The sequence below is a fragment of the Pongo pygmaeus genome, chromosome 14 (assembly GCF_028885625.2).
Source record: "Pongo pygmaeus isolate AG05252 chromosome 14, NHGRI_mPonPyg2-v2.0_pri, whole genome shotgun sequence".
NCBI classification, from domain to species: Eukaryota; Metazoa; Chordata; class Mammalia; order Primates; family Hominidae; genus Pongo; species Pongo pygmaeus.
The window spans coordinates 52,858,169-52,880,582 of record NC_072387.2 but is presented as its reverse complement, the minus strand read 5'-3'; positions in this window follow the sequence as shown (position 1 = coordinate 52,880,582).

Here is a 22,414-nt window from a genome sequence, read left to right as displayed (position 1 = left end):
GTTGAGGAACCTGGGATTTGGAGTACACAAGATAGCTGATCTCAGCTCCACCTCTTAACAAATAGATGATCTTGGAAGAGTTATCTCTAAACCACATCTGTAAAATGGTGAGCATAATAACAGCTACCCTATAGGATTGCTAGGATTAAATAAGGTAATGCAGACACACAGGAAGAGCTCATTAGTTGTCAGCTATCTGTGTAACACATACCTGATTTGTGTATGGTATTGCAGATCACAGCCAATGATGCAAGTACAACAAGACTTGCACTGGTTTTCAAGTTCAGTCCCCTATGTAATGTATTGTACCATTTGCATTGTTACCTTGTATAGAGGTTGCAAACAGGCAGCCTGTGGGAATGTGTTTTATTTGGCTTACAAAACATTCATTTCCATTTTAATTTGATTCAACTTCTAAAAACTGGGAACTCGCAAGTAAATATCTTGAAGTTTTGCTTCTCTTAAAAAATCGAAGCTCAGCTAACATCAGGCCAGATGTCTATGTATTTAAAAAAATCCTGATAAGCCTCTTTAAAGGGCATGTTGTCTCCTACTTGTCATAGCCCCCTGCACACACACCGGGCCCCCTTCCTGGCCCTCATAGGAAGCTGAATTTGCAGCTCCTGCTTTTTGTGACTGCCGGTTCCTCCATGATGATTAACTATTAATAGCATTCCCTGAGCAGGTAGGTCCTTACAATGTCCTCCTCCAGGGACAGAGGGCAAAAGAGGAAAGAATGCTAATATTTGGTGGCAGCCAGCTCTAGTGCTAGACGGTTGTGCTCTGCAGATTTCATACCCTGTGTTATTGAATCTTCACACTAGCTGTGAGACAAATGCTGTCATTCCCATGTTACAGACGGTGAAACATGTTTGGTGAGTTGAGTAACTTGCCCAAGGTCACTGCTACAAAGACGCAGAGCTGGTATTTGAGGCTGGCCCTTTAGAACTCCTAACTGATTTTTCACTCATTACATTGTACCAATGGATAGAAAGTCAGCTTATCAGAGATTTGAATGGCCATCTCAGCTGAGGCTCCATGTAAATGTTGCATCAGTGTTACTGATTTTCAGGTCTGCTCCTGGGGAGAGAAGGGTGCACATATGTGAGCCTCAGGGCATTATTTACCATGTCTGGTTGGAGCCTCTCTCCGGGTAGTCATCTCCTTGCCCATCCCAGTGTTTATTCCCCTAAGGACTGAGGGTCATTCCCAACTGAGGAGTAGGTCTGACTCTTCAGGGATGGCTTTAAGTTTCCCTGTGCCCCCACATGTTTTGAGGCGCGTTTTGACTGAAAGAGCCAGGCCTCCTCATTACCTGTCTGACCGAGACTTCTCAGCACAGTTCTGGAAAGTCAGAGAAAATGTCAGTCAGAGAGTTTGAGCAAGCAGAAACAGGATGTGTTGCCTTCTGAAGGTAATTACAAGGCCTGCGTAGTAAATGGTAATGAGGTGGGTGAAGTCACACAGAAGAAATGTCTCTGATTGGCTGAGATATGTTTCTCTTACCTGGATAAATATCTTGCAGCAGTTACCTGGGTGAAAACCAACTTCCTGTAAAGGGTTGATTAAAAAAACAAAACAAAGACTCTCATGGGATGAATGTTCCGCACTGTGTAATTATTTCCCAACTAATGATACCAACTCAACCTTAGGCAAAAGGAAGGCTCAAAACCAATTCTCATTGGTGAAGGAATGCTTCAAAGTGTATGTCTATTGCTCCATAGCTTCAAGGTGAGAACCACTTGTTCCCTTTGTTCTTCAAACAGAATTCACAGTTAACAGAACCTCCTTAAATTAAAAAAAAAAAAAAAAGCACCATTTAGTTTAATACCCACAGTTTAGTAGAAAGTCCTGTACTGCGGCCTTAGAAGCCAGAACACAGCACTAAGATCCTCGGTCAGTGAACTTAACTTCTTCGTTTTCACCTACACAAATGAGATGATATTATAATATGCCAATTTCTACCTGGTATAATGACGATCAAGGAAGATTATGATCAATTCAGTCAACAGACATTTACTGTCGATTACATGCCAGGAACATATGACAGATACTGGGAACAAGGGATGAAAGGGTCCTTGAGCCTCAAACACTCGCAGTTTCCTGGAGACAGAAACTTTAATGTGTGATGTGTTCCCTACTAAAGGATGACCGAACACTGGGGTAGAATCCGTTCTGTGTGACCCCAGGGGAGCCCAGGGAAGGCCATCATCCTGCTCTGGGATGGCAGTGGGTGAGAGGTGGCACTGTGCTAGGTCTTGAAGGTGCATGGGGGTCCACCAGAAACAGAAAGGGGGTGTCAAGGAGTGTGTGTGGGCAGAGGGAAGAGCATGTGCTTGTGAAACAGCATGGGGAACCCCTGGCAGCACCGCCTGCCCACTACCCAATGTAGTTGCAGGGTTCAGTGGGCCCCAGGCAGAGAAGCTGGGAGGCTGGTGTCCAGGGCAGGGCTGTGGAGTGAGGCACATTTGGGCCTGCTGCTGGAGGTGAAGGGCTGCCACCCAAGGAAGGGATGTTTGGACCTTTTTCACTGCAAAGTGCTTTTTTATACCATCCTAGACCTAGTGTAGGTGATTTCTCACAGCCTTCCACTTGCTCTTCCAATCACATTTCCTCACCCGGCCTTGGGCTCATCCTCAGCCAGGATTTCTGCCGTGCAGGGCCTCATCAGCCTCATTTGCAGCGTGCTCCAGACACATGTCCCTCTAACTCTATTCCTAGGAGAGATTCCAGGCCCCTGTGAAGAAAGCGCTGCCTCTCTGAGCATCCCAGGACTCAGCAGGCTCTCTCCCTGCCCTGCTGTGTTTCCTTCCAATCCCATGCTCACCACCTTGACCTTGCCTCTTCAGCAGAGTCTGGAGGAGTCTTTGGTCTTATAAGGGAGCAAGAGTTAGACTTCCTCGACGACAAAGTGCAGGAGCCCGCTGGTATGTCTTTTTTTTTCCTCCCTTCAGGGAAGATAAAAGTATTGGGCCAGCTCCCTTCCTCACCTGGGCAATCTAGACTGTTCCAGAGCAAGTGTTCCAAAGAAGAAGCATAGCCCTTTTGTCTAAGCATGGAAAACTTATTAATGGAGCTAACAAACTGGTGAATAAAATGTACTGTCGGCCTAGCGTGCAAAATAGCAACAAAATTTAAAAATACATGTTAAGCTGTTGTTTTTACTTGACTAATAATTGGCAAAATATTACAGACTACTGAATTTAATTATCATTGTACATGTCTAGGTCATCTTTTGACGAGCTGGCAATGTTTACATAAATAATAAATAGAGGCTTAAATAATGATTCTTATATAATCACTACATACATTTTATTTTTCTCACCTATTTTAGCTTGGTCGCTATTTTATTCTAATCAAGATTTTCACATCATTTATGCTCACTTCATAATAGTGATATAAAAGATTAAAAATACTTACAAATATATTTTTATTTAAACTATATTTAAAAGGTGAATTAATGTAAATGTGAAAAATTAGAATTATTTTATATACATTTTAAGCCATTTATTTTTCTCCTAAAATAGTCAAAATTACCTTTTAAAGTTAAAAGGCAAGTTACCGACAATAGTTAACGAATACCAAACTTTTAGATTAAAATTATCTAAATACAGCTGATGAGTTAAAATGATTTAGTTTTGCAAATATTTAAATCCTATTAAATATTTCATAAAAATCTATCTGCATTTCTAGCATTAAACATCTATCTAGTTGCCAACATAAAGAATTGCTATCATGTTTTATGCAGTCATATATATATTTATAAATATACAAATTTGTCTAATATGGCAAAATGTTTTCCTGTCATCATGTCACAAATACTCCACTAATTTACAAGTACATTCATTCCTCAGTAATTGCAGGGGATTGGTCCCAGTACCATGATAGATATCAAAATTAGTGGATACTCAAGTTCCTGATATAAAATGATATAGTATTTGCATCTAACGTAGGTACATCCTCCCATATACTTTAAATCATCTCTAGATTATTTATAATACCTAATACAATATAAATGCTATGTAAACAGTTGTTGTACTGTATTATTTTTCTATTGGTATTGTTTTGTACTGTTGTATTGTTATTTTTATTTTTTTTCCTACTTTCTATCCATGGTCGGTTGAATACATGAATATGGGATCCATGAGTACTGACTCTACCTCCAGAACCACGCACTTGAGCACAAATAGGTCACTCAGCACTACAGTGAACCTATATTTAACTTTGTAAGAGTCTATGTCATCCATGTTATCTGAAAGGAAGATCACTCAAAAATTCCCAGTACTTTGAAGCAATATCTGCCTCGGACCTTGGCAGTGGCCCAACCCATAAACCGTCATGGCATTTGGACGAAATTCTCTTTTAGTTCAAGGACAAAAGTGCAAGAGGGGTGGACAGGTGATTCTTTGGAGCCTGAACAGTGTTAGCCATGGGAATGTTTTAGTTATAAAAGAGAATGTTTAGGGTTACAAGTTATGCTGTGCCACTGATGAACACCAGATGTGCATGACAAATACCAGAGTGACCTGTATTTTTTTTTTACTACATTTATTATTTTCTTGTTTTAAGTGCATTTATATTATGTAAGGCCCTCTAAAGCATGGAACAAATAAAGTACAGGATATGCAGTTAAATGTGAATTTCAGATAAATGATGAAACTTTTAAAATATAAGTATATCCCAAATAATGCATGGGACATACTTATACTAAAAAATTGTTCATTATCTGAAATTAAGAATTAATTATTCTTAATTATTAACTGTGGTTTATTTGCTAAATCTGGCAAACTTAGGAGCAATAAGCACACTCTCTTTTGCCCAGACCTAGAGAAAGCACTAATAGTCCCAGCTACTCAGGAGGCTGGGGTGAGACCATCGCTTGAGCCCAGGAGTTTGAGGCTAGCCTGGGTGACATAAGGAGACCACCCTTTCTGAAAAAAACAAAAACAAATACAGTACTAATCATGGCTTGATGATTAAAGAAATAGTTGGAAGAGAAGAGCCCATTTCCTAATTTCCTACAGACATTCCTACATTCCTGGTAAGAAACTCACCTTCCAGGCTCTACCTACCATTTTTTTTTTCATTTTTTTTTTTTTTTGAGACATAGTCTCACTCTGTCACCCAGGCTGGAGTGCAGTGGCATGATCTCAGCTCACTGCAACCTCCACCTCCCAGGTTCAGGTGATTCTGGTGCCTCCATCCCCCAAGTAGCTGGGATTAGAGGTCCCTGCCACCACGTCCAGCTAATTTTTGTATTTTTAGTAGAGACAGAGCTTTGCCATGTTGGCCAGGCTGCTCTCAAACTCCTGACCTCAAGTGATCTGCCAACCTTGGCCTCCCAAAGTGCTGAGATTACAGGGGTGAGCCACCATGTCTGGCCTACTGTACCTACTTCTGGTGATAGATAGAAATAATGCACTTTGTGTGTATTATTTAGCACACAAAAAAACAGAAAGGCGGGTCCCTGAGTTCTGGAAATCCTCACCAAGACTCCTGTGAGAGGAATGCTGAATTTTCTTTCTACCCATCACCAGAAGTAGGTAGAGTCTGGGAGGCTAGTTTCTTACCAGGAATGTCTATAGGAAACTAGGAAATGGGCTATTCTTTCCCAAATATTTGTTTAATCATCAAGCCATGGAGTGTCATTGGTTCATTCTGCCATATAGCTTGAATAGTTGCTAACTCTTTATTTATTTATTTATTCATTCATTCATAAAATGTTTATTAGGCCTTTTTATGTACCTGACACATTTATATTACACCTACTAGTTATAACAACACCATGGAGTCAATATTATTATCTCCATTTTACAGGTGTAGAAATGAAGCTCAGTGAGGTTACATAATTTGCATAAGATCACCTAATTGGTAAGTGACAGAGGAAGAATTTAAACCTATGTTGTTCTGACTTCCAACTTCTAGTAAAAATGTAGGCTGGGTTGTGGAAGGAGGGGAGAGCTAATATTTCTTTAGTACCTATTATGCCCCAGGCACAACCTGATATACTTTAAACTATTGACAAACTTTCTTCAAATTAGATTAAATTCTGACCTCTCAGAAAAGTAAAAATGAAAGAAATACAAAATTGTTTTCATAAGATAAAACTATGGTGCTCAAACAAGAAGAAGGAGGACTAGTTCTTTCTAAAACTTATATGGAAATGCAAAGGACCTAAAATTGCCAAAACAATTTTGGAAAAAGAAGAACAAAGTTGGAGGACTTACACTATCTGATTTCAAAAGTTATTTTAAAGCCACAGTAATTAGATACAGAAGGATAGACATATAGGTCAATGGTAAAGACTAGAGTCCAGAAATAAATTCTCACATTTGTGGTTAATCGAATTTTGAAAAGGGTGCAGAGAACAAAAGGGTAGCATTTTTAACAATGGGGGAAAGAAGAGACTTTTCAAAAATGGTGCTGGAACAATTGGTTGTCTATATACATAAACAAACAACAGCAACAGTAATAAAGTGTTTAGATTTTTACCTCACACCGTATGTAAAATATAACTCAAAATATACCATAGATCTGCATGTAAGAACAAAAGCTATGAAGCTACTCAGCAAAATCAGTAGAAAAATCTTTGTGAGCTTAAGTTAGGCCAAAGTTTCTAAGATGTGAGTTGCATAAAAGAAAAAATAGATGTTAGCCTTTATCAAAATTATGAACTTCTGCTCTTTTAATGATATTGTTAGGAGAATGGAAAGACAAGCCACAGACTGGGAGAAAAGATTTGCAAATCATTTATCTTTGATAAAGGACTTGTATCTAAAATATACAAAGAATGCTTATGACTCAATAATATGACAAGTCAATAATGGGCAAAATGTGTAAACAATTTAAACATATTCACCAAAGAAGACATATGAATGGAAAAACAAAAACACATGAATAGCTGCTTGTCATTAATCACTAGGGAAATGCATACAAAGCCACAATGAGATACCAGTACATATCCGCTAGAATATCTATAATCAAAAAGATGGACAATGCCAAGTGTTGGAGAGAATATGGAGACACTGGAGCTCTCATACATTGTTGGTAAGAATGTAAAAATGGTAGTTTCTTTGGAAAGCAGTTTTGTCATTTTAAAAAACTTAAACAAATTTACTGTACAACCCGGCAATCCTACTTCTAGGAATCTAGTAAAAAGACATGAAAGTACATAGCCACACAGAGACTTGTATATAAATGCTCATAGCAGCTTTATTCAATAATAACCCCAAAGTGTCAACTGATGACAAACAAAATGTGGTATATTCATACTGTGGAATAATACTCAGCAAGGAAAAGGAATGAAATATTAAAACATGCAAAAACATAGATAAAACTCAGAAACATTATACAAAGTGAAAGAAGTCAGATACAAACGACTACACATTGTATGATTCAATTTACATGAAGTTTCTAGAAAAGGCAAACCTGTTGGCTGGGTGTGGTGGCTCATGCCTGTAATCCCAGCACTTTGGGAGGCAAAGCCGGGTCGATTACGAGGTCAGGAGTTCAAGATCAGCCTGGCCAAGATGGTGAAACCCTGTCTCTACTAGAAATACAAAAATTAGCCAGGCGTGGTGGCAGGCGCCTGTAATCCCAGCTACTCGAGAGGCTGAGGTGGGAGAATTGCTTGAACCCGGGAGGCGGAGGTTGCAACGAGCCGAGATCACACCAATGCACTCCAGCCTGGGTGACAGAGTGAGACTCTGTCTCAGAAAAAAAAAAAAATGAAAAGGAAAACCTGTAGCTTGAGGTTGAGTATGGGGATTAACTGCAAACAGGTATGAGGAAATTTTCTGGGGTGTAGAAAATGTGCTCAACCTGGATAGGGGTGATGTTTATACAGATGGCTTAGTTTACTAAAATTAATCAAACTTCACACCTGAAATAGGTGAATTTTATGGTATCTAAATTATATCTCAATAAAGCACTTATAAAATGCATTGCATTTAACCAGCCATCTTATTCTGTCTGATATAGCTTTCCCTCCAATACTTGACATGTCAGGCACTTACGACATTTTGGATTAGTAGTCGTGTAGGAACATATTTGCAAGTGTGTTGCTACTTGTTGCCTTCCAATTGCTTCCCTTAGGAATGTTCTAAACTACGGAAGGAAAAGGATGTACATAGATACTGCAGAGTTCTACAAAAGATGATTTCTTAAGAGACACATTTGGATAATTGGAGGAGAAATCCCTCAAGTAAGCAACTAAACTCTTCAATTTTCATATTTTTATAATGGAAAAGAGTGCTATTAGGTTCACATTTGCCAAGAATTGAGTCATTGCCTTTTGCACTTATAGGGTCTATTGACACAGTAGAGAAGGCTGTTCTTTGCACCTCTGATTCAGGGAGTGAAGACCTGTTTCCCACCAACTGTTATAGAAGAAACTCATCCAACAGAAAATTCAATGTCCATGCTCTGGGAAGATTATGAAGAAACTAGTAGATTCTTGAACAACAATAACAACAATAACAGTAATAAGACATCACCAGTTGCTGAGGTGGTACTTCTGTCTGGGTTTTGGCCCCATAGTTTTTGTTCTAGAGGATAAAAGAGGTGTCCCTCAACCACCTTTCTTTGCAGCCCTCCCTCTGAGGGCAAAAAAATGATCCCAAAGAACAAATTTGATCATGTCACTCCTCTGCTTAAACCTTTCAGACAATCCTACTCAATAATCTATTGCAATTTCCTCAAACTTTAGTCAAAATATATATATTTTTGTCTTATCCCAGTGCCATTTATACACTTTCTACTTAAAGCATGCTCTTTGGACCACCCTCATGGGCAGCACCTGGTAGCTTACCACAAATGCAGAGTCTCAGGCTCCATCCCGACTTCCCCTCAACAGAATCTGCATTTAAACAAGATACTCAGATGATGTGTATGCATATTAAAGGTTGAAGGACACAGTCCTACACTTTCTAGATATATATTTTTTAATTGGCATTCTTCTAAAAATGCAAACAAATCTATCTTTAAAGACAACTATATCACTAATATAAGTGGAAAGCCAGTGCCATTTTCTATAAATAGCATATTATCTATAAAAGTAAATACAATAAAAATAAAACAACGTGCCAGGAAAAATTATGAAAGACATTAAAATGGGCAAAAAATAAGGTTACTGGGTATCTTGTCTATTGCACCCTTCTGGGTTAGTTGTTCTTTTAATTGTCCTTGAGCTATTTATAAGTTATAGAAAACTTATATGTAAATAGACTTACACAATACACATCTTACCAATAGGAGAGCCAATGAGTTTTAGCTGATGGAATGGAATTGCTTACTGCCCTGTTGATATCGACCAGTTTTGCCTCTATTGGTAAATTCCTCTCAGCATTCCTTATCTGCCTCTTTATGTGTGTGTTACTTGAATTCTCCTTTGAACTGGTTGTAACATCTTATTGGTTCACTCATTAATTAATAAGTTAAATAAAATCATTAACACATGTTCATTTTATATTTGTATGAAAGTCATGATTTTGTCTTTTAAAAATTATCCTTTGACAAACATAATTTTCAACTCTAGCTAGATACTGATGCCATCCAACAATTCTAAGCCTGAGGCCAATCTCTGATAAAAATGGAGATGAGCACATTTTTCACAGGTACTTATTCATTCAGCAAATATTTTTTGGACATCTGCTGTGTGCTGAACATTGTTCACTTTAACAGCTGGGAATTATTCAGGTGTGAACAAAATGTTAAAAATTCCTGGCCTTAATGAGCGTATATTCTGGTAGGGATAGATACGTACTAAACAAAATAAAATTGAAAATTATGTAGTATACTAATTGATGATAAATGCTATTGGGAAAAATAAGTCAAGGATGGAGTTATGAAGGGGATTCAATTTTATGTAACTGGTGTCAGGGAGGGCACCCCTGGGAAGATGACATGTGAACCAAGACTTGAAGAAAATAGGGGTGTGAACCACAGGTATCCTGGGAAGGGCGTTCCAGGCAGAGAATGGAAAGTGCAAAGGTCCTGAGTAGGAATGCGCTTGTTGGGTTCAAAGACCAGGAAGGAGGCTAATGTGACTCTAGTAGAATGCATGAGGGAAGGAGACAAAATGAGCTCAGAGATGTCATTGGAAGTCAAGTTTTTGCAAGGCCTTGTAGGTCATTGAAAGGACTTCAGTTGTTATTCCAAGTGAGTTGAGGAGCATGTATTAGGGCTCTGCAGAGAAACAGAACCAATAGGATATATCTAAAAATAGAGAAGCCAAGAAGTCTCACAATCTTCTGTTTGCAAACTGGAGAACCAGAAAAGCCAGTGGTGTAATTCAGTCTGAGTATGAAGGTCTGAGAACCAGGGGAGATGTTGTCACTTTCGGTCAAGTTGGAAGTCCTGAGAACTGAGGGGTCAGGGGACTGCTGGTATCAGTCCTAGATTCTGAAGGTCCAGGAACCAGGAGCACCAATGTCCAAGGACGGAGAAGGTGGATGTCTCAGCTTAGGAAGAGAGAGCAAATTTGCCCTTCCTCCTGCTTTATGTTCTCTCTGGGCTTTTGACAGAGTGGATGAGGCCCACCCACATTCATAGGGCAAAATCTTCTTCAGTGCATCAAGTCAGATGCTAATCTCTGCCAGAAACACCTTCACAGACATACCCAGAAATAATGTTTTACTGGCTGTCTGGGCATCCCTTAACCCAGTCAAGTTGACAGAAAAAATTAACCATCACAGAGCATCACACTGAGACTTCCTTCTTGATAAAATTACAAGTTTTAAAAGAAAAATTTTAAGAGAATTGTTTTTTCACTAAATGACTAGACATTAGTTTGCTCTGTTGGAGAACTACCCAAAGTCCCCCCGCATATGCACACTGGTCCTCAGCCACTCTGGTTCATAGGAACCAGCCCAGGCTTTTTAGCATGGCCTCCTTTGCTCTTCAGCCTCAATGTTTTTAAATATTAAAACTCACATTGTATACAGATGCATTCCAGCCACACCAGACTGCTCATCATCACACTCTTTCATTCAGCTCAAATGTCACCTCCACTGTGAATATTTATTTGACTTCATCAAGTTCCCTCCTCTTTATTCTCAAAGCTCTTACTGTATACTTGTATTAGTCAGGGTAGCTGGGTAACAAACATGCCTTAAGTCTTACAATTTTAGAACAACAAAGATGTATTCCTCATTGATGCAAAGTTTGCTATGGGTTTGAGGGTCCCTCCTGAGTAGCTGATCCTCATGTTGGCTCAGTATTGCACCTTAGTTTTAACTCATATTTCCACAATCACCAGATTGTCACATGAAGACTCTGTGGCATCTCACACTGGCAATTAAATGCTCCTGCCTCCATAATTTTCTGTAATATTTATTGACTAAGGCAACTTGTCTCTGTCTGGAAGAGGAACTGGCATATGGGTAGATGGCACTCATGTTACTGTAGTGCCTCTTTAGGAGTGCTTGCTGTGCTTACTATAGTGATTTGTTTATATGTCTGTCTCCCCACCCTCATCAAACTGTGAGGGTCTCTAGAGCAGATACTACCACTTGTTATCTTGATCTGTCTTGGCCCAGTACTGCACTGTGCCTGGCACTTAGTAGGTGTGGTATAAATGTTTATGAAACCAACAAATATTCACCATGGAAAGCACAAATATGTGGCTCAGAGAAGCTGTGTCTTCTGTATTTTTGTATTTTACTTTCGTTCTAGTAAGAAGCAGCCAAAATTTGGAGGTTTCCATTTGCTATCCCATAAGCATTAGGTTGAACAGCTGTATTTTTCACAACTTGGTCAGGTCAAATCATGAGGGACATTTGTCTCAACTTGGCCAAGTCGAATCATGTGGTTTAAGGTGTTTTTTTTTTTTTAAAAAAACTACAGAAAATCATTGGTTTCTCACTGTTGTTGGAATGTTTGTAACAGCATAATTTCTGCTCATATCCACTCCCCAGGGAGCTCAGTGTGGTTACAGGCATTACCTGATGCAGTCACAGCTGGGAGTGGGGAAGGGAGGTATAATAACCTCCACCGTCTGGGATAAAAACTCAGTAAGGGTCAGTTCTCTGCACGAGCACACCCAGGAGCCCCGCAGGCCTTGATTCATACCTCTCTACATGCCCTCTGGTTCTGTCTTAACTTTTCAAATAAAAAAAGTGAATATTTTCATTGGCTTCTTTTAAGGTGAATATTTTTTCCCTTTGTCTTTTTGATGTTCTAAACAATTCAGGTTCAAAATAATTATAATAACTAAATAATTATAATGACAAATCAACCAAAATAGCAAACAATATTGCTCTGAAGCCCAGGTTAGTCCTCAGGTTGGGCTGGACAAGCTCAGAGCATGAAATTAAATGACTCTGCAGGACCCATCTGATTCTAAGATTTCATGATTCCACATTTGAGGGTATCTCCAAAGGAAATCCATACTGGAATCTGTTTTTTTGTTTGTTTGTTTTTGTTTTTCAGATTGGAGATATCTGTCTGCTTCAGGATGTTTACCCCAGGATACTAAATTGTCTTGGGTAGACAGTCAGCCACCTTGGTTTCTTCTTTTGGGAAAAAGTGGATCAGAAGTTAAAAAATAAAACCCCGTATAAATTTACAAGTCATCTGGATTATTAGATGTGTTTTCCTTCCACTTTCTTTGTTGGTTCATTCATTCATTTCTTCATTCATTCATTAAGCATTTACCGAGTACATACTTTGTGCTGGGCAACGAGCTGACTGCAGAACATGGAGAGGCGCCTGATCTCTTTGAGATCTTACCATCCTGTGGTAATAAGGCCTGTGGATAATTACAATCCAAGGTGGTGAGTGCAAAATATGCACAGAATATTTTAAAAGCCCCGAGGAGTCATTTCATCCAGCCTTGGTGTGGTCAAGGAAGGGGTCAAGGAAGGCTTCCTGTAAGAGGTGATGTCTCAGGTTCATCGTTCAGGTGGGAAATACTCATCCAGGAGAAGAAGTGCATGAATGAAGGGGAATGTGGTAGGGTTGACTGGTGAATTTAAATGGAGACAGATGAGCCTGATAGAGTGTTTTCCTCCAGTCATGCCAGATGCTTGGGTGAAGGTACAGAGTACAGAGTAGGTGGGGAAGTGGGCTTTTTCCAGGGTTTGGTTTTTCCATGTGAGTGCAAGGAGGAGAGAGGAGCAAAGCTGAGGAGAGCACATGTAAGAAATGATTGTATTTCTAACCAGCAACAGCTCAAGTGGGGAGAGGATGCACAAGAGGAAGGTACAGCTGAAGGACTTTTGGAGTCTGGATATTGGAGACAAGAGAGTGGGTGGAAAGATCAGAGCATGGAGATTGGAGAGTGTGATCTCACAAGTGGATGAGTTACAATTAGAGGCAGTGACTAGATCCTGAGAGTGGGGTCTGAGGTAAGTGTGGCAGGGCCTGGGAGAAGAGAAACTCAGGGACCTGAAAGAATTGAAGATATTGGATGGATTGTTAACTCTACATGGATGTTAAAATCTCCAGGGTTTATGAACAAAGTGGTATTCATTTCCTATGACTGCTTTAACGAATTACCACAAACTTAGCAGGTTAAACGATGCAAATGCATGATCTTTCTCCTCTGTAGGACAGAGGACCAACGCAGGTTTCACTGGATTGAAATCTAGGTATTGGCAGGGTTGGGCTCCTAGGAGGCCCTAGGAGACTCCAGGGGAGAATCTGTTTCCTTGCCCTTTCCAGCTGTTAGAGGCTACCTGCATCCCTTGGCTGGTGGTACCTTCCTTCCTCTTCAAGGCCAGTGCCACCTGCTCAGCCCTTTCTTTGTATCACTCTGACCTTTCTGCCTCTCCCCCAACTTTGAAGGACCTTTGTGATGACATCAAGCCCACTGGCATAAGCCAGGCTCCCTTCCCTATTTAAAGCCAGGGCTTTAGCAACCTTAATTCCATCTGCAACTTTCATTTCCCTTTGCATGTGTATGAGTTTTCTAGGACTATCATCACAAAATGCCACAGACTGGGTAACTTAAACAACAGAAATTCATTTTCCACCGTTCTGGAGGCTGGAAGTTCAAGATCAAGGTGTTGTCAGGTTTCGTTTCTTCTGAGGCCTCTCTTCTTGGCTTGCAGGTGGTCACCTTCTTGCTGTGTCCTCACAAGGCCTTTCCCTGCATGTACACATCCCTGGTGTCTCTTGTGTCCAAATTTCCTCTTCTCATAAAGACTCCAGTGAGATTGGATTCATGGCTCCATTTTAACGTAATCACCTCTTTAAGTGCCCTATCTCCAAATACATTCCCATTCTGAGGTACTGGGGGTTTAGGACCCCAACATATGCATTTTCTGGGGACACAATTCAGCCGATAGCACCATATAACATATTCACAGGTTCCAGGAATTAGGATGTGGGCATTTTGGGGAGCCATTTTTCTGTCTATCACATGAGTAATGTTGAAGAGTGTAACAATCATCTCAGTGCTAAAATCTTCAAGGAGTTACGGCGTGGTGACATGTCTGCACCCTACTGCAACAGGGAGTTCTGGACTGACACTATGTACTTTAGAATCACTGGAGGTTTGTGTGGAGAGGCTGGAGGAGACAAGGAGGAGGCTAGCCCTGGGGTGAGTAGGGGATGTGTGGGAGAAAGGGCTATTGCTTCAGAGGACTGAGGAGAATCCGTCCTAGGGTACCTAGGGCCGAGCTAGGTGTAGCTATGATGAGAAGGTGACGAGGACTCACAGAGCAGAGTTTAGGTTTCAGTTTCAGACCATGAGATCAGGGTCATAGGGGAAGGGCTTGGTAGATTAGGAAGAGGGTGAGAATGGGTCAGCATAAGGGTAGACAGTGCTGGAAAGAGGATGAGGTTGGTCTTGGCTGGGAGTTTGGGTTTCCCACAACGACTGATGTAAGCAGAGACGCAAGGCATCTTAATTGCCATCACTCAAGGCCCTCCCTGGCCCCACCTCCTTCAAAAAGCTTTTTTCAAGCTTGCACTGAGCTCATTTCTCTCATGCTTTCTTCCCTGAATATATTATTTGGTTTTATACTTGATGTTTCTTTGTCTATATAGTCAGGCAATTGTATACTTTGTCTGTACGATTAGATTGCAGTTTCTTCTAGGACAGGGGCCATATTGATATCCCCAGTAATGCCAAGGACAATCCTGGGCATGTAGTTCAGATGCTCAATAAATAATTGATTCATTTCTTCATGCAATTTTTTAAAAAATGATAACAGGTGGGATACCTCCACTACCTCCCACACCACCATTTTCCTCATTATAGTCACCAAATTCCCAATGACTTAAAGTGTAGATTGCTCTTGTTTCTATAGAGATGCAAAATGATGGCTGGCCTTACTAAGCATTTTCTTTGTGCAGTGCTGAGCTACAAGAAACACCTCATTAAGTTTAATCCTCCCAGTAACCAGATGAAGGAGATAGATTTACTCTTCTCATTTTACAGATGAGGAAACTAAGGTCTGGATAGGCTAAGCAACTTTTCCTGAGGCCACATGGCTGGCAAATGGTGGAACCAGATCTCACACTCAGCTCTGTATAAACCAAAGTCCATTCCTTCTACATTTTGATGGGCAGCCTCCCGTTTATCAGTTTTCCTTTCTGTTCTGGTGTGAAACAGCAAATGATGATGTTTATCATTTACTTGCACAAGATGGCCGCATTTAGACTTTGTTGTAAAGCTTTATTTTTGTTGTGTAAAAGTTAAACCTCCAGAATTCTGGTTCTTGCTCTGATTTCAGTGTGAGTCTGTGGCCAAGTATGCTTCTGAATGTGTGCAAATGAACTCTAGAATAGATCTCTGAAAAGAATTGATGGGAACTCCAGCATTCTTTGTCATCTACTCTGCAGAACTCAGTTTCCTGTGGTTTGTGAATATGTCAAGGAGGCTGAGAGATGCTTCTACCTGGGACATTGAGCTTTGGGGCAAGTGTCTGCTCCATGAGTCTTTCAAACAGAAGGAAGAATACGTTGTGTCTTCTAAGCACTTTATTTAAACTCATAGTTTAGTAAACCTCTTTTTTTTAAATTAAAAAAAAAGCAAAATATTTATCAACTTGCTTTTCATGTCAGAGGGCAGATGAATTTGGGAGCAGAAATTCTGTCAAGGTCCAGAGTATTTTCTGCCTCTGCTGTCTTTCTCCACATTTTCCATTTCTTTGTGTATGTGTCTAGAGAAATTGCATCTCAATGGTATTGTACCTGTTTGACCCAGTGTCACAGGGTGGAGGAATGCTCTAAATTGTTCCATGAAACAGGCTCAGTCTTCTCTTGACAGAATTCAAGTCACATATGTGCAGCCAGACCCACCCTTTACTCCATAAACAGGGCTTTCTGAACTCCTAAGATCTCCAGAGAAGAAAATGGCACAACAGTTTTTACGGAAATGAACTTCAGCGTCTCACAGCCCAGTGAATGCAGTCAGTTTTATTAGCTAACTGAAATCCTAGCTTCAGAGGAAGGACATCTTCAGACTGTTCTCCCTTTCGTATGGCCTGGGTTGCTCTCTCTAATGTTCATCTTCTCGTAGAATTATCTTCTGGGAGTGACAACCCAAACATCACTGCCAGAGCCCATCTGTGTACACACACAGATAAGTGAGCTGACTCAATCTCTCTGGGAGCCTCTTGGTGGCTGGGTCCATAGTTGCAATGGAGCACTGCAGCAGTCTCCTTAGGACTACTTATAAATGGTCAGGGACTGATCTGATTTTGATTGGCCTCAGCAGGTGGACATGTTGGAGCTATTGGGCTCTGGATATTCTGTAGCAAGTGCTTGTGGGCTCTAGTAGTTGTTCGCCAGCATGGGTGTGTTGGAAAGAATACAATGCTCAGACTCTTTGAAATGGGATAGGACCTGCGCCTTTGTATTTTATGAATTCTCCAGGAGATTCTGATGCATACCATTGTTTGAGAATCACTGTTCTAAGTACAACACTAATTATTATAAATGTTTTAACTTTGTTGGCATGCTAGCTAGATGTTGTGCTTATACATGAAAGTATATATATATTTTAGTGACAGGGTCTAGCTCTATTGCCCAGGCAGGAGTGCTGTGGCATGATCATATCTCACTGCAGCCTCGAACTCCTGGGCTCAAGTGATCTTCCCTCCTCAGCCTCCTTAGTAGTTGGGACTACAGGTGCACACCACCATGCCCAGCTAGAAAGTATATTTCTTGAGGGTGACCTTTTACAAAATCATTTCTTATTGCATCTCTAAAGGAAGAGATAGAAGGTATCAAAGGTGCTATCTTCTTACGAGGCAATCAGAAGAAACCCTGAACCACTGATAAGGACAGTTACTAAGCAACCACATGCTGGCTAGCAGGATTAAAGTGCCTCACGTGTGAAACTGCTTGGCCTGGGGATCCAAAGCTCTAGCCTCCACTTAAAGAATTGTCATTCACTTTATTTTGCTTCTGTGATTATTCCTGGTAAACACGCCTTAAGATGCCATCCTCATCAAATACTTAAATTCTAAATTGTATTTCAAATGAAAGCTAAATAATTTATGCAGAAGGTGCAAACAGAAGACTTAAGTAAATAGTTCTTGATGAAGGGTAATTGGGTAAACTAATTTGCACTTGTATATGAAGTTTTGCTAGACGAACATTTTCTTAAAGAAATGGGTAACAATATTGTCCATGAAGATAACAGAATCTTGCAAAAGAGCATTTTTAGTCAGTAGATGCCCAAACAGCAAATCCTTGTCCAAGTTCCTCTTATCCATGCCATGGGGGCTGAATGGCTGTCAGCCCTGCTGGGATCAGAACATTTGAACTTTGGTTTTGCAGTGTGGAGGGGTTTCCATGCTGCTACTTGCTCCTAAACACCCTCATCGCCCTGGCTTTATTCCCAATGACAGGACACAGCAAGCTACATGTGGAAATTTAAAAAACAAGAAGAGGAAAAAAAAAAAAAATTCAAAACCAAAAGGAAAACTGCCACCAAATGCTTCAAGAAGCTTATTCCTCTGTTGGAAAATTTTTACAGGGACCCAATAACTGCCAATATCTCCATAAATGACGTGTGTATTTTTTTAAAAGTCCTAAGCTTAGAGTCCGCAAAGAAAGCAATGTCCTCAAAGGTGAGTGGTTCATGCCCACATCCTGTTAGCTCCTGAAGGACACACTGTGAGTCTTCACAAGAGTCATTTTCAAGCCCAACTGTTCAAGCCAGGACTGATGATCCCCCTTCCATGGCGGACACAGTAGATCCATGTTTACCAGGCTGCATTTTCCAAATTCAAATTTATAACCAGGGTAAATATTTGTTTTTGGAAGCAACTACCCAGAATATTTGAAGCCAGAATGGTTGTTAAAAACTGCAGATGTGTAAATATTTCACCTAACTTGGTACTGGAGTTCAATGACCACATTTTCAACTCTAAGACAAGTATAAGATGACGATTTTGGATAGCTTGCCCTCCAAACTTGTTCCAGCTAGGAAGGACTTTGAGGGGGCTTATTTGAGGTTGTATTTGCTTGTGCTGTGCTCAGATTCTAATTCTGTAAAGAGACTGTGAAAGGGCACCTCCTGTTTTCTCTAGGCACCCCCCTATTTCTTTCCTTTGGGAAGAGAATATATTTTCTGAATTAAAAATATATAAATGTCATCTTTGGTCTAAATGGTTATGAATACTGGACTGGAAAAGTCCTTTGTTCTTCTTTGTTTCTGCTTTTTGCCTTTCTGTGGTCAGCTTTATATGGTCAGCTCTGCAGAGCCATGAACTTGGACCAGGGTGCCTCAGCTGTTGGGGCTGCTAGTGGGGATGGGCAGAGTTAGTCAGGAGCACACAGGCTGCTGGGCAATATGTGTGTCAAGTTGTTATATGGCCTACCCGTGTGCTATTTGGGTCCAAATCTAACATACCAGTCTCCTGCTGCTGTAGAAATGCAGATGTGGGCTCAGTATATCTTCCCCCATTCAACAAAGACACGACTGCCACTGCCAAGCCTAGTGCTCACTGTGCCCCCAGTTGGAGATAATGGGCCAATGATGACTTGGAAACTTGGTAGAAGGAGGAGAAAGCCAAGCACATTTATTAAAATCCTGCTCTGGGCCAGATGTTTGATATTTCTATTTCCTTAAAAACACCTCCAAACCACTTTGTGAGATTTGACATACCTACGTATGGACGGCCCATGTAATGGATGAGAAAACTGAGGGCTTGATTAGTTAAATCATTTATCCAAGATCAAACAGCCAGTAAGTGACTTAGACAGGATTTGAGCTCAAATTGGCCTGATACAAAATCTCTACCATCTCTATGGCCTTACAGTGGAATTGGGATATTATATAATAGAATCCATCTGATCTGGTAGGAGAGCAAAGCGTTTATTCAGTGAAGCTTCTTCTGTTAGAGCTAAGGACAGACGTTTCTCTCTGTATCTCGTCTGCAGGGGACATTTGCAGGGAGTAGGTGGGGAGTGAGACGGGTGGGAGCTGCCCGTCACTCGCGGGCCTTCCCCTTTTGGGGTAATTCTCCGCTGCACTATGTCCTGGCTGGAGGCAGCAGCAGCAGCAGCAGCAGCAGCAGCAGCAGCAGGGAGGGCTGTGTTCAGAGGCGTGGGGCCTCCTGTGACTGCAGAGCTGGCTCCTAATTGGATCATCCCTTTGGTGGGTTCTTGGCTGTGTGCCCAGCTTCCCAGACTAACTGTTCTCTAGTCTTCTCGCCAGTAGCCTTCTAACAAGCCCCATTTCTGCTTAGTTTAGCTCAGTGAGTTTTCTGTTGTTTGCAAACCAAAAACCCTGACTGGCCCATCTTCCTGGAGATCTCTGCAGACCTGCCGCACACAGCAGCCAGGATGCAACCTCAACGTGTGGGAGGCGCAGTTCCATTTTACTCCTCTCCACTCTCCCTTCCCAGACTCATTTGTCTTTTGGTAGGGAAGGTACACAGTCCGGACTCCTCTCATTTTCCCATCAGACCCTCAGGAAAGACTAAAATGTATTGTATTTGTCTTAAAGTGAAAAGGCTGATAAGAGCTTTAAATAGACTCCTCCTAGGGGAATTTGCAATTTAACAGGCCAGTAAAGAAACCCTAAAGGCAAAGGGCTGAGCTGCATCTGTGGAAACTGAGACCCCCGGAGACTTAGGTGGGTTGTTTTTTGAAAAGGGGGCTATGTTCCAAGGCTCCTGTGGCTATGACTAAGCAGGCCCCTGTTGGATCCCAGCCCAGGATATCTGCGGAACTGCAGAGAACCTCTGAGAGCCAGAACGTTTGCTGGAAGGGCTTGTTTAGCTTCTGACAAAGGAGGTGGTGGAGGGAAGCCGTGGTGAGAAGAGCTTGTCTCACTTCCACCTGCCCTAAGGTGGGCCACCGGGGTGGGATTTGAGGGCATTCTCTGTTTTAATCCAGGCAAGCCTTTCCTCCTTCAGGGACTACCCCAGGTGGTCCTGACTGTAAATCCTGTCTGTGAAACCCCAAGTAAGTTTCTGAAAATATACAGGAGAGATGTAGAGGTAAACTCTGGGTGAAGCCGAGTTTCCGTAGCATGAGTACTATTTTCCATTCACTGGGGTACTCTTCCAGGCACTGATAGGGTGACAGAGATACCACATCATCTCCTCCCATGGGGAGGCCACCAATGAGACCCCAGCCCTCTAAGGGGGTGGTGATGGGTGACGGAAAAGGAGATTTCTCTCTAGGGTACTATCTATTACCAGAAGATTTCAAAATCTCTGTATCCAGACTCCCTCTACACATGGGCTGTGGAAAAGTGACTCAACCACTCTGAAAACCTCAACACAACGGAAACCTCAGTTTCTTTTTCTGAAAAATAGGCAAAATAATGACATTTACCCCAAAAGGCTATCGGGAGGACTCAATGAGATAATAAAGCTCTAGAAAGACATTTAGAAGATGGTAGAGAACTATTCAAATGTAGATTCTGATGCCATATTATTTGAATGCTAAACTGAATCAGGCATCCTTCCTAATAAGACAGCTTCTTCTATATGGTCACTTCTGAGACTCTGTGTCGGTGGCTTTTTGTTTTTTTTCCCGTTACCCGCAGGGAAAATAGAACTTCTCAAACCCCACTCAGTCTCCTTTTACTCTCTTTGACCCAAGGGTGAAAAGAAAGGGGCCGGGTCTGCCTTGGGAATGGACACTTAGAGGAGAGTGCGGGAAACTGGGTTTTCAGAACTAGAATTTCACTGAAGAAAAGGATGACATAATGGTTAGGTTTAAGTTTTTGGAGTAGAAGCCTGAGGGGAGAGCGTCTCTACAGTGGGGTGTAAGCTCTGTGTCATAGTAGAAGGGTCAGGCTTTGCCCACAGTCGTTGGAAAGCTCTGCACTCTCACCTCCCTGGGAGGGCTTGTGATTCCGATCAAGGGGATATGGAGGATCCTGGCGTTGGATCCTAAATTGGGGAGGGTGTTCTGGTGGCTACAAGCCTCAAGAAGCCAGAAGGCCCAGCCTGCGCACCTTTTGGAGCAGCGATTAGGAGGATGGATTTGAGGTTTGAACAATGACCTTGACACAAGTTGTATGAACTTGAATGTTACTTAACCTCCACAAGCATCATTTCTCTCATCTGTTAAATAAGAACAATATTAGTACCTGCCTCACAGGTTGTGAGAATTTGTGAATATGCATGTAAAGGACCTGAAATTGTCTATAAAGCATGTAAGTAGGGTGACCAACAAATCTGGTTTGGCTGGGTCTGAGGAGCTCCCGGGATGTGGGAATTTGCAGTTTAAAACCAGGGCAGTCCAGGAAACCTGGGACAAGTTGGTTATCCTATATGTAGGTGCTAAATATGCGGTAGTGATAAAGTCATGGGCCATGACCACAGGGATGGAAATATGAGAAGGAGCCTTGCTTCTTACAGCAGACACTGACCCAAGGCACCTGTTTGGGGAAATCCCCCAGTAGCCCACAGTGAGGGAAAATTGGTGGCAGCCTCTCATGAGGCTGAGACCCTTCCATGGTGGAAGAGCACAGCCGGAGCAGCCCACACAGCAGGCTGCAGCGGGACAGTTCTACCAGCAGCTCTAGGGAATGCAGGTCCAGCCAGCAAGGGTGGATCTGGGCTGCGCACCAGCCTTGCTAGTCTGCCCCCGATCTGCAGGGAAACCAGGGCAAGCGTGCTGCTTGTGGCAGGAGTGGGGCCACTGCACTGGAGGCCTTGGGGGCAGAAGCCAGCAGAACACCAGGAGCTTTCTCCGAGGGCCGCAGCCCCGCAGCCTCCCGGACGGAGATGGGCAGGCAGGTGGTCTGCCAAGAGGAGGTCTTCAGAGAAAACACAAACAATCTCTGAATGATTGGTGACTTGAAAATATTGACAGGGGAAAAAGAAGAGTTAGGCTCCTGGACTGAACGTTGAAAGACCCCAAAGCTCACCCTCACCTCACCGTCACCGTGTGCTATGGCCTGAGCAAAGTCTCTTCTTCTTCCTGGGGCCCCTACTCTCCATCCATGAACTGAAGATGTGGGTTGGCTCATCCCTGGTGGCAGTGCCCTCAG